Source organism: Mesoplodon densirostris (assembly GCF_025265405.1).
Source record: "Mesoplodon densirostris isolate mMesDen1 chromosome Y unlocalized genomic scaffold, mMesDen1 primary haplotype SUPER_Y_unloc_1, whole genome shotgun sequence".
Classification (NCBI taxonomy): domain Eukaryota; kingdom Metazoa; phylum Chordata; class Mammalia; order Artiodactyla; family Ziphiidae; genus Mesoplodon; species Mesoplodon densirostris.
The window spans coordinates 1,579,473-1,593,679 of record NW_026778236.1 but is presented as its reverse complement, the minus strand read 5'-3'; positions in this window follow the sequence as shown (position 1 = coordinate 1,593,679).

The window sequence follows — 14,207 nt, the reverse complement described above, 5'->3', positions numbered from 1 at the left end:
CTGGGACATATAGTAATTCTTTAATTTTTTAAGGAACTGCTGATCTGTTCCATAGAGCCGGTACTATTTTACATTTCTGCCACGCACATATACTTGATTTGTTTCTCTGCATCTGCACCAACACTTGATATATTCAGATTGTTTATTTTTAATTATAGCCAGTCTGATAAGTGGAAAGTGGATATTTCCTTTTGGTTTTGAATTTCATTTTCCTAATAAATATGTTGAGCAGCTTTTCATGTCCTTGTTGGTCATTGTATATCTTCTTTGAACAAAAGTATATTCAAGTCCTTTGCCCGTTTAAAATTTTTTGTCTTTTTGCTGTCTGAATTCTTTCTATATTCTGGATATGATAAGTTGCATTTAAAGTTTCATCTGCTTTATTTAATTTATTCAAGGAGAAATTATCCAAGCTCCCGAGCCAGCATGGATTATACTCCGCCACATAGAATCTATGCACACGGTTATTATGGACATTTAAGTTCTTGGAATGATCATCCCTCTAGAGGACATAGGTAATAAAAAATTTTGTGTTTATATCAAATAAAAACATTCTTTTAAATTATGTGATCGTGACACATAACTTAAATTTATCACATAATTTATGACATTCTTTTAAATTTAGTGATCGTGATGGCCATGGTGGAAGTTGTGATAGAGATTATTCTGCATATCGAAGTGGAAGCTCTAACAGGGATTCATATGGGAGTAACGGTAGGAGCCCAGTTACACCTTGTAAATCATAGAATTAGACTTAACCAGATCATTATTTACTCTAATTTTATTTCAGTTCCTTAAAGGTAGAACTATGTTTAGCATAGCCTTTTTTATAAGTTAAAGACCTTTGAATTGTTTTCTTAATAGCTCACTTAAAATAAAATGCTATGAAGGGTAAATGGGCAGTCTCATCTTTTTTTCTCATTACAGAAAAATTATTTTAACATTATTATTATTATTTATTTATTTATTTATTTTGCAGAACTTGTGCCTCTCCCCATAGTGGCCTGTCCAGTTGCGGAGCACAGGCTCCTGTCGCTCAGGCCCAGCGGTCGTGGCCCACGGTCCCAACCTCTCCGCGGCATGTGGGATCTTCCCGGACCGGGGCACGAACCCGTGTCCCATGCATCGGCAGGCGGACTGTCAACCACTGCGCCACCAGGGAAGCCCTACTAAATCTTGTTAAAAGTTGCCACTCTACTGATTATTTAAAAATGCTAAAATAGAGGCTTTTACTGTCCAAGAAACTACTTAGGCTGAAAACTATTGCTCTCTCTTTTAAATAAATATGAAAGCCCTTCACCCTTGCTACATAGTTTATATTTTCATAGCAGAGACAGATAAAGCTTATCTTTTCCAATATTTAGCACTTTGAGTCATGTTATATGATACCAGAAAAATTTGTAATGTTTAAAGTTTGTTTCTCAATCATTAACTTCCCAGTTGACTCCCGTGTTGCACCAGCAGCACGAAGGGTCCCGCTGACATATGGAGGAATCAGTTGCTGTGATAGCAATACGAGAGGTGTATATGGAGGAGGTCCGGAAGGTTACTCAAGCAGCCAAAGTAATACTTATTCAAGTGGTTGTGAGCGTGGAAGACAGGAACAATGAGGGTTTCCACCCTCCGTGAATAGGGAGTACCTTGCTCCCTGTGACTCTCATACAGTAGCTCAGGTTGTGGGGCATCCAGATGAGGTTATGTGGGAAGCCAATCTGAAAGAGAGGGCCGAAGCAGATATTAAAAATAACACTCAGTTATGTACCAAATGTTCTTTACAAAGGAAAAGTTTAAGTTCTTTTCTTTAATTGATGCTTGAATACTACTAAAAGAAAAATGTTGGTTTGTGGGGACGAGGCATATATTACCTTTTCCTCTATGAATTTTCAGACAAAGTGAAAACATGGAATTATTCAAAGTACTTGCATAGTTGTTACTATTAATTGAAATATAGAATTTGTGTTTAAAATGTTCAAAATTTTCAGAATAAAAAAATCAGAATTTTCTTGAAACCTATGTCCTGTGAGAGAATGTTCTGGTCTGTAGACTAGTTTAGCTATGTATATTGGCCACCTGGTTTTTTATTTAATTATTATAAACAATAATTGAAACTTGCCATATGAACTGTAGTTTGTGCTCTTAACTTTTTTAGCAGTTTTCTGATCCTTAATATGGTACAGACTTGAAACAGCCATTATCAAATTGCCATTTTACCTGTAGAATATGAATGAAGCCAAATGTAGCACGATATTGACTTCAAAACACAACAGAAGCTAAGAAGCCTACCCTTTCCATTATTAGATGGTTAGCCTAGTGAACAAACAAGAGAAGAGAGCAAACAAGGTCCTAGTGACCTCCAGGAATGAGGAATAAGAATTAACACATGAAGAGAACATTATTTATGGGAGATAGTTTCATATTTTGGAAGCGGTACAGTGTTTTTCAAATGAGCCCTTTATTGCTAATAAACAAGAGAAGTCACTACTGCTATCATCATACAAGGTCAATAATTAAGGTTGTGCACTTAAAGGAGAGAGCCAACCACTTGGTGATTGAATATGTGACAGTAGTTACCCAAAATTAATGTTTTGCTCCAAGTTTGAGAAGTGTTCCCTACTGCTGGTAATTTAAAGGTTATGCCAAATGTATGGGGAACGGGAGATGTCAGAAAAGACAATGTTCAGTGGTAACATTGAAAGGGAAACGAAAATGTGCGTAAATGGAATTTTAGAAGGAGTAGTTTTTTTAAATGATTTTGGAGAGTGGAAGGATATCAGACTTTGGGATTTTTCTTTGAAACATTACTGTCAATTTTGAGATACTTACATAAGCATTCTTAAATTAAAGGTTCAGTATCACATGGAAGAGAAAATTATGGAGGTCCTCCTCGTAGAGAGCCAGTCTCTTTTCAGAGAGTTGGCTATATGTCACAAAGAGATGGTGGTTATGCTACTAGAGACAGGTAAGGGAAAACACAGTATATGAATTAAGTCATGGTTAATTTTGTTGTTCTTGTTGAAATTTACCTAACACAAAATTGAACCTTTAAAAGTGAACAAGTCAGTAACATTTAGTACACTTAACAGTGTTATGCAACCACCAGCTCTGTTCAGTTCCAAAACATTTCATTACCCCAAAATAAAATTAATAAGCAGTCACTCCCATTTTCTCCCCCCTTGTCCCTGGTAGGTACCCACCTGTGTCCTTATCTATGAATTTATCTAATCCTGAATATACCATACTAATGGAAGCAAACAATATGTGACCTTTATTATCCAGCTTCCCCTTAGCATAAATGTTTTCAAAGATCATTCATGCTCTAGCATGAATCAGTACTTCAGACCTTGTTTTTTTTTTTTTTTTGGCTGACTAAATATTCCATTTTATGTGCGATTAACATGGTTTGTTTATCCATCTGTGTGAGTTATTCCCATCATTGTGCTGTCATGAATACTCCTGTACAAGCATTTGGGTACCTGTTTTCAATTCTTTTTGAGTGTATATATACTTAGGAGTGGAATTCCTGGGACATATAGTAATTCTTTAATTTTTTAAGGAACTGCTGATCTGTTCCACAGAGCCGGTACTATTTTACATTTCTGCCACGCACATATACTTGATTTGTTTCTCTGCATCTGCACCAACACTTGATATATTCAGATTGTTTATTTTTAATTATAGCCAGTCTGATAAGTGGAAAGTGGATATTTCCTTTTGGTTTTGAATTTCATTTTCCTAATAAATATGTTGAGCAGCTTTTCATGTCCTTGTTGGTCATTGTATATCTTCTTTGAACAAAAGTATATTCAAGTCCTTTGCCCGTTTAAAATTTTTTGTCTTTTTGCTGTCTGAATTCTTTCTATATTCTGGATATGATAAGTTGCATTTAAAGTTTCATCTGCTTTATTTAATTTATTCAAGGAGAAATTATCCAAGCTCCCGAGCCAGCATGGATTATACTCCGCCACATAGAATCTATGCACACGGTTATTATGGACATTTAAGTTCTTGGAATGATCATCCCTCTAGAGGACATAGGTAATAAAAAATTTTGTGTTTATATCAAATAAAAACATTCTTTTAAATTATGTGATCGTGACACATAACTTAAATTTATCACATAATTTATGACATTCTTTTAAATTTAGTGATCGTGATGGCCATGGTGGAAGTTGTGATAGAGATTATTCTGCATATCGAAGTGGAAGCTCTAACAGGGATTCATATGGGAGTAACGGTAGGAGCCCAGTTACACCTTGTAAATCATAGAATTAGACTTAACCAGATCATTGTTTACTCTAATTTTATTTCAGTTCCTTAAAGGTAGAACTATGTTTAGCATAGCCTTTTTTATAAGTTAAAGACCTTTGAATTGTTTTCTTAATAGCTCACTTAAAATAAAATGCTATGAAGGGTAAATGGGCAGTCTCATCTTTTTTTCTCATTACAGAAAAATTATTTTAACATTATTATTATTATTTATTTATTTATTTATTTTGCAGAACTTGTGCCTCTCCCCATAGTGGCCTGTCCAGTTGCGGAGCACAGGCTCCTGTCGCTCAGGCCCAGCGGTCGTGGCCCACGGTCCCAACCTCTCCGCGGCATGTGGGATCTTCCCGGACCGGGGCACGAACCCGTGTCCCATGCATCGGCAGGCGGACTGTCAACCACTGCGCCACCAGGGAAGCCCTACTAAATCTTGTTAAAAGTTGCCACTCTACTGATTATTTAAAAATGCTAAAATAGAGGCTTTTACTGTCCAAGAAACTACTTAGGCTGAAAACTATTGCTCTCTCTTTTAAATAAATATGAAAGCCCTTCACCCTTGCTACATAGTTTATATTTTCATAGCAGAGACAGATAAAGCTTATCTTTTCCAATATTTAGCACTTTGAGTCATGTTATATGATACCAGAAAAATTTGTAATGTTTAAAGTTTGTTTCTCAATCATTAACTTCCCAGTTGACTCCCGTGTTGCACCAGCAGCACGAAGGGTCCCGCTGACATATGGAGGAATCAGTTGCTGTGATAGCAATATGAGAGGTGTATATGGAGGAGGTCCGGAAGGTTACTCAAGCAGCCAAAGTAATACTTATTCAAGTGGTTGTGAGCGTGGAAGACAGGAACAATGAGGGTTTCCACCCTCCGTGAATAGGGAGTACCTTGCTCCCTGTGACTCTCATACAGTAGCTCAGGTTGTGGGGCATCCAGATGAGGTTATGTGGGAAGCCAATCTGAAAGAGAGGGCTGAAGCAGATATTAAAAATAACACTCAGTTATGTACCAAATGTTCTTTACAAAGGAAAAGTTTAAGTTCTTTTCTTTAATTGATGCTTGAATACTACTAAAAGAAAAATGTTGGTTTGTGGGGACGAGGCATATATTACCTTTTCCTCTATGAATTTTCAGACAAAGTGAAAACATGGAATTATTCAAAGTACTTGCATAGTTGTTACTATTAATTGAAATATAGAATTTGTGTTTAAAATGTTCAAAATTTTCAGAATAAAAAAATCAGAATTTTCTTGAAACCTATGTCCTGTGAGAGAATGTTCTGGTCTGTAGACTAGTTTAGCTATGTATATTGGCCACCTGGTTTTTTATTTAATTATTATAAACAATAATTGAAACTTGCCATATGAACTGTAGTTTGTGCTCTTAACTTTTTTAGCAGTTTTCTGATCCTTAATATGGTACAGACTTGAAACAGCCATTATCAAATTGCCATTTTACCTGTAGAATATGAATGAAGCCAAATGTAGCACGATATTGACTTCAAAACACAACAGAAGCTAAGAAGCCTACCCTTTCCATTATTAGATGGTTAGCCTAGTGAACAAACAAGAGAAGAGAGCAAACAAGGTCCTAGTGACCTCCAGGAATGAGGAATAAGAATTAACACATGAAGAGAACATTATTTATGGGAGATAGTTTCATATTTTGGAAGCGGTACAGTGTTTTTCAAATGAGCCCTTTATTGCTAATAAACAAGAGAAGTCACTACTGCTATCATCATACAAGGTCAATAATTAAGGTTGTGCACTTAAAGGAGAGAGCCAACCACTTGGTGATTGAATATGTGACAGTAGTTACCCAAAATTAATGTTTTGCTCCAAGTTTGAGAAGTGTTCCCTACTGCTGGTAATTTAAAGGTTATGCCAAATGTATGGGGAACGGGAGATGTCAGAAAAGACAATGTTCAGTGGTAACATTGAAAGGGAAACGAAAATGTGCGTAAATGGAATTTTAGAAGGAGTAGTTTTTTTAAATGATTTTGGAGAGTGGAAGGATATCAGACTTTGGGATTTTTCTTTGAAACATTACTGTCAATTTTGAGATACTTACATAAGCATTCTTAAATTAAAGGTTCAGTATCACATGGAAGAGAAAATTATGGAGGTCCTCCTCGTAGAGAGCCAGTCTCTTTTCAGAGAGTTGGCTATATGTCACAAAGAGATGGTGGTTATGCTACTAGAGACAGGTAAGGGAAAACACAGTATATGAATTAAGTCATGGTTAATTTTGTTGTTCTTGTTGAAATTTACCTAACACAAAATTGAACCTTTAAAAGTGAACAAGTCAGTAACATTTAGTACACTTAACAGTGTTATGCAACCACCAGCTCTGTTCAGTTCCAAAACATTTCATTACCCCAAAATAAAATTAATAAGCAGTCACTCCCATTTTCTCCCCCCTTGTCCCTGGTAGGTACCCACCTGTGTCCTTATCTATGAATTTATCTAATCCTGAATATACCATACTAATGGAAGCAAACAATATGTGACCTTTATTATCCAGCTTCCCCTTAGCATAAATGTTTTCAAAGATCATTCATGCTCTAGCATGAATCAGTACTTCAGACCTTGTTTTTTTTTTTTTTTTGGCTGACTAAATATTCCATTTTATGTGCGATTAACATGGTTTGTTTATCCATCTGTGTGAGTTATTCCCATCATTGTGCTGTCATGAATACTCCTGTACAAGCATTTGGGTACCTGTTTTCAATTCTTTTTGAGTGTATATATACTTAGGAGTGGAATTCCTGGGACATATAGTAATTCTTTAATTTTTTAAGGAACTGCTGATCTGTTCCACAGAGCCGGTACTATTTTACATTTCTGCCACGCACATATACTTGATTTGTTTCTCTGCATCTGCACCAACACTTGATATATTCAGATTGTTTATTTTTAATTATAGCCAGTCTGATAAGTGGAAAGTGGATATTTCCTTTTGGTTTTGAATTTCATTTTCCTAATAAATATGTTGAGCAGCTTTTCATGTCCTTGTTGGTCATTGTATATCTTCTTTGAACAAAAGTATATTCAAGTCCTTTGCCCGTTTAAAATTTTTTGTCTTTTTGCTGTCTGAATTCTTTCTATATTCTGGATATGATAAGTTGCATTTAAAGTTTCATCTGCTTTATTTAATTTATTCAAGGAGAAATTATCCAAGCTCCCGAGCCAGCATGGATTATACTCCGCCACATAGAATCTATGCACACGGTTATTATGGACATTTAAGTTCTTGGAATGATCATCCCTCTAGAGGACATAGGTAATAAAAAATTTTGTGTTTATATCAAATAAAAACATTCTTTTAAATTATGTGATCGTGACACATAACTTAAATTTATCACATAATTTATGACATTCTTTTAAATTTAGTGATCGTGATGGCCATGGTGGAAGTTGTGATAGAGATTATTCTGCATATCGAAGTGGAAGCTCTAACAGGGATTCATATGGGAGTAACGGTAGGAGCCCAGTTACACCTTGTAAATCATAGAATTAGACTTAACCAGATCATTGTTTACTCTAATTTTATTTCAGTTCCTTAAAGGTAGAACTATGTTTAGCATAGCCTTTTTTATAAGTTAAAGACCTTTGAATTGTTTTCTTAATAGCTCACTTAAAATAAAATGCTATGAAGGGTAAATGGGCAGTCTCATCTTTTTTTCTCATTACAGAAAAATTATTTTAACATTATTATTATTATTTATTTATTTATTTATTTTGCAGAACTTGTGCCTCTCCCCATAGTGGCCTGTCCAGTTGCGGAGCACAGGCTCCTGTCGCTCAGGCCCAGCGGTCGTGGCCCACGGTCCCAACCTCTCCGCGGCATGTGGGATCTTCCCGGACCGGGGCACGAACCCGTGTCCCATGCATCGGCAGGCGGACTGTCAACCACTGCGCCACCAGGGAAGCCCTACTAAATCTTGTTAAAAGTTGCCACTCTACTGATTATTTAAAAATGCTAAAATAGAGGCTTTTACTGTCCAAGAAACTACTTAGGCTGAAAACTATTGCTCTCTCTTTTAAATAAATATGAAAGCCCTTCACCCTTGCTACATAGTTTATATTTTCATAGCAGAGACAGATAAAGCTTATCTTTTCCAATATTTAGCACTTTGAGTCATGTTATATGATACCAGAAAAATTTGTAATGTTTAAAGTTTGTTTCTCAATCATTAACTTCCCAGTTGACTCCCGTGTTGCACCAGCAGCACGAAGGGTCCCGCTGACATATGGAGGAATCAGTTGCTGTGATAGCAATATGAGAGGTGTATATGGAGGAGGTCCGGAAGGTTACTCAAGCAGCCAAAGTAATACTTATTCAAGTGGTTGTGAGCGTGGAAGACAGGAACAATGAGGGTTTCCACCCTCCGTGAATAGGGAGTACCTTGCTCCCTGTGACTCTCATACAGTAGCTCAGGTTGTGGGGCATCCAGATGAGGTTATGTGGGAAGCCAATCTGAAAGAGAGGGCTGAAGCAGATATTAAAAATAACACTCAGTTATGTACCAAATGTTCTTTACAAAGGAAAAGTTTAAGTTCTTTTCTTTAATTGATGCTTGAATACTACTAAAAGAAAAATGTTGGTTTGTGGGGACGAGGCATATATTACCTTTTCCTCTATGAATTTTCAGACAAAGTGAAAACATGGAATTATTCAAAGTACTTGCATAGTTGTTACTATTAATTGAAATATAGAATTTGTGTTTAAAATGTTCAAAATTTTCAGAATAAAAAAATCAGAATTTTCTTGAAACCTATGTCCTGTGAGAGAATGTTCTGGTCTGTAGACTAGTTTAGCTATGTATATTGGCCACCTGGTTTTTTATTTAATTATTATAAACAATAATTGAAACTTGCCATATGAACTGTAGTTTGTGCTCTTAACTTTTTTAGCAGTTTTCTGATCCTTAATATGGTACAGACTTGAAACAGCCATTATCAAATTGCCATTTTACCTGTAGAATATGAATGAAGCCAAATGTAGCACGATATTGACTTCAAAACACAACAGAAGCTAAGAAGCCTACCCTTTCCATTATTAGATGGTTAGCCTAGTGAACAAACAAGAGAAGAGAGCAAACAAGGTCCTAGTGACCTCCAGGAATGAGGAATAAGAATTAACACATGAAGAGAACATTATTTATGGGAGATAGTTTCATATTTTGGAAGCGGTACAGTGTTTTTCAAATGAGCCCTTTATTGCTAATAAACAAGAGAAGTCACTACTGCTATCATCATACAAGGTCAATAATTAAGGTTGTGCACTTAAAGGAGAGAGCCAACCACTTGGTGATTGAATATGTGACAGTAGTTACCCAAAATTAATGTTTTGCTCCAAGTTTGAGAAGTGTTCCCTACTGCTGGTAATTTAAAGGTTATGCCAAATGTATGGGGAACGGGAGATGTCAGAAAAGACAATGTTCAGTGGTAACATTGAAAGGGAAACGAAAATGTGCGTAAATGGAATTTTAGAAGGAGTAGTTTTTTTAAATGATTTTGGAGAGTGGAAGGATATCAGACTTTGGGATTTTTCTTTGAAACATTACTGTCAATTTTGAGATACTTACATAAGCATTCTTAAATTAAAGGTTCAGTATCACATGGAAGAGAAAATTATGGAGGTCCTCCTCATAGAGAGCCAGTCTCTTTTCAGAGAGTTGGCTATATGTCACAAAGAGATGGTGGTTATGCTACTAGAGACAGGTAAGGGAAAACACAGTATATGAATTAAGTCATGGTTAATTTTGTTGTTCTTGTTGAAATTTACCTAACACAAAATTGAACCTTTAAAAGTGAACAAGTCAGTAACATTTAGTACACTTAACAGTGTTATGCAACCACCAGCTCTGTTCAGTTCCAAAACATTTCATTACCCCAAAATAAAATTAATAAGCAGTCACTCCCATTTTCTCCCCCCTTGTCCCTGGTAGGTACCCACCTGTGTCCTTATCTATGAATTTATCTAATCCTGACTATACCATACTAATGGAAGCAAACAATATGTGACCTTTATTATCCAGCTTCCCCTTAGCATAAATGTTTTCAAAGATCATTCATGCTCTAGCATGAATCAGTACTTCAGACCTTGTTTTTTTTTTTTTTTTGGCTGACTAAATATTCCATTTTATGTGCGATTAACATGGTTTGTTTATCCATCTGTGTGAGTTATTCCCATCATTGTGCTGTCATGAATACTCCTGTACAAGCATTTGGGTACCTGTTTTCAATTCTTTTTGAGTGTATGTATACTTAGGAGTGGAATTCCTGGGACATATAGTAATTCTTTAATTTTTTAAGGAACTGCTGATCTGTTCCATAGAGCCGGTACTATTTTACATTTCTGCCACGCACATATACTTGATTTGTTTCTCTGCATCTGCACCAACACTTGATATATTCAGATTGTTTATTTTTAATTATAGCCAGTCTGATAAGTGGAAAGTGGATATTTCCTTTTGGTTTTGAATTTCATTTTCCTAATAAATATGTTGAGCAGCTTTTCATGTCCTTGTTGGTCATTGTATATCTTCTTTGAACAAAAGTATATTCAAGTCCTTTGCCCGTTTAAAATTTTTTGTCTTTTTGCTGTCTGAATTCTTTCTATATTCTGGATATGATAAGTTGCATTTAAAGTTTCATCTGCTTTATTTAATTTATTCAAGGAGAAATTATCCAAGCTCCCGAGCCAGCATGGATTATACTCCGCCACATAGAATCTATGCACACGGTTATTATGGACATTTAAGTTCTTGGAATGATCATCCCTCTAGAGGACATAGGTAATAAAAAATTTTGTGTTTATATCAAATAAAAACATTCTTTTAAATTATGTGATCGTGACACATAACTTAAATTTATCACATAATTTATGACATTCTTTTAAATTTAGTGATCGTGATGGCCATGGTGGAAGTTGTGATAGAGATTATTCTGCATATCGAAGTGGAAGCTCTAACAGGGATTCATATGGGAGTAACGGTAGGAGCCCAGTTACACCTTGTAAATCATAGAATTAGACTTAACCAGATCATTATTTACTCTAATTTTATTTCAGTTCCTTAAAGGTAGAACTATGTTTAGCATAGCCTTTTTTATAAGTTAAAGACCTTTGAATTGTTTTCTTAATAGCTCACTTAAAATAAAATGCTATGAAGGGTAAATGGGCAGTCTCATCTTTTTTTCTCATTACAGAAAAATTATTTTAACATTATTATTATTATTTATTTATTTATTTATTTTGCAGAACTTGTGCCTCTCCCCATAGTGGCCTGTCCAGTTGCGGAGCACAGGCTCCTGTCGCTCAGGCCCAGCGGTCGTGGCCCACGGTCCCAACCTCTCCGCGGCATGTGGGATCTTCCCGGACCGGGGCACGAACCCGTGTCCCATGCATCGGCAGGCGGACTGTCAACCACTGCGCCACCAGGGAAGCCCTACTAAATCTTGTTAAAAGTTGCCACTCTACTGATTATTTAAAAATGCTAAAATAGAGGCTTTTACTGTCCAAGAAACTACTTAGGCTGAAAACTATTGCTCTCTCTTTTAAATAAATATGAAAGCCCTTCACCCTTGCTACATAGTTTATATTTTCATAGCAGAGACAGATAAAGCTTATCTTTTCCAATATTTAGCACTTTGAGTCATGTTATATGATACCAGAAAAATTTGTAATGTTTAAAGTTTGTTTCTCAATCATTAACTTCCCAGTTGACTCCCGTGTTGCACCAGCAGCACGAAGGGTCCCGCTGACATATGGAGGAATCAGTTGCTGTGATAGCAATACGAGAGGTGTATATGGAGGAGGTCCGGAAGGTTACTCAAGCAGCCAAAGTAATACTTATTCAAGTGGTTGTGAGCGTGGAAGACAGGAACAATGAGGGTTTCCACCCTCCGTGAATAGGGAGTACCTTGCTCCCTGTGACTCTCATACAGTAGCTCAGGTTGTGGGGCATCCAGATGAGGTTATGTGGGAAGCCAATCTGAAAGAGAGGGCCGAAGCAGATATTAAAAATAACACTCAGTTATGTACCAAATGTTCTTTACAAAGGAAAAGTTTAAGTTCTTTTCTTTAATTGATGCTTGAATACTACTAAAAGAAAAATGTTGGTTTGTGGGGACGAGGCATATATTACCTTTTCCTCTATGAATTTTCAGACAAAGTGAAAACATGGAATTATTCAAAGTACTTGCATAGTTGTTACTATTAATTGAAATATAGAATTTGTGTTTAAAATGTTCAAAATTTTCAGAATAAAAAAATCAGAATTTTCTTGAAACCTATGTCCTGTGAGAGAATGTTCTGGTCTGTAGACTAGTTTAGCTATGTATATTGGCCACCTGGTTTTTTATTTAATTATTATAAACAATAATTGAAACTTGCCATATGAACTGTAGTTTGTGCTCTTAACTTTTTTAGCAGTTTTCTGATCCTTAATATGGTACAGACTTGAAACAGCCATTATCAAATTGCCATTTTACCTGTAGAATATGAATGAAGCCAAATGTAGCACGATATTGACTTCAAAACACAACAGAAGCTAAGAAGCCTACCCTTTCCATTATTAGATGGTTAGCCTAGTGAACAAACAAGAGAAGAGAGCAAACAAGGTCCTAGTGACCTCCAGGAATGAGGAATAAGAATTAACACATGAAGAGAACATTATTTATGGGAGATAGTTTCATATTTTGGAAGCGGTACAGTGTTTTTCAAATGAGCCCTTTATTGCTAATAAACAAGAGAAGTCACTACTGCTATCATCATACAAGGTCAATAATTAAGGTTGTGCACTTAAAGGAGAGAGCCAACCACTTGGTGATTGAATATGTGACAGTAGTTACCAAAAATTAATGTTTTGCTCCAAGTTTGAGAAGTGTTCCCTACTGCTGGTAATTTAAAGGTTATGCCAAATGTATGGGGAACGGGAGATGTCAGAAAAGACAATGTTCAGTGGTAACATTGAAAGGGAAACGAAAATGTGCGTAAATGGAATTTTAGAAGGAGTAGTTTTTTTAAATGATTTTGGAGAGTGGAAGGATATCAGACTTTGGGATTTTTCTTTGAAACATTACTGTCAATTTTGAGATACTTACATAAGCATTCTTAAATTAAAGGTTCAGTATCACATGGAAGAGAAAATTATGGAGGTCCTCCTCGTAGAGAGCCAGTCTCTTTTCAGAGAGTTGGCTATATGTCACAAAGAGATGGTGGTTATGCTACTAGAGACAGGTAAGGGAAAACACAGTATATGAATTAAGTCATGGTTAATTTTGTTGTTCTTGTTGAAATTTACCTAACACAAAATTGAACCTTTAAAAGTGAACAAGTCAGTAACATTTAGTACACTTAACAGTGTTATGCAACCACCAGCTCTGTTCAGTTCCAAAACATTTCATTACCCCAAAATAAAATTAATAAGCAGTCACTCCCATTTTCTCCCCCCTTGTCCCTGGTAGGTACCCACCTGTGTCCTTATCTATGAATTTATCTAATCCTGAATATACCATACTAATGGAAGCAAACAATATGTGACCTTTATTATCCAGCTTCCCCTTAGCATAAATGTTTTCAAAGATCATTCATGCTCTAGCATGAATCAGTACTTCAGACCTTGTTTTTTTTTTTTTTTTGGCTGACTAAATATTCCATTTTATGTGCGATTAACATGGTTTGTTTATCCATCTGTGTGAGTTATTCCCATCATTGTGCTGTCATGAATACTCCTGTACAAGCATTTGGGTACCTGTTTTCAATTCTTTTTGAGTGTATATATACTTAGGAGTGGAATTCCTGGGACATATAGTAATTCTTTAATTTTTTAAGGAACTGCTGATCTGTTCCACAGAGCCGGTACTATTTTACATTTCTGCCACGCACATATACTTGATTTGTTTCTCTGCATCTGCACCAACACTTG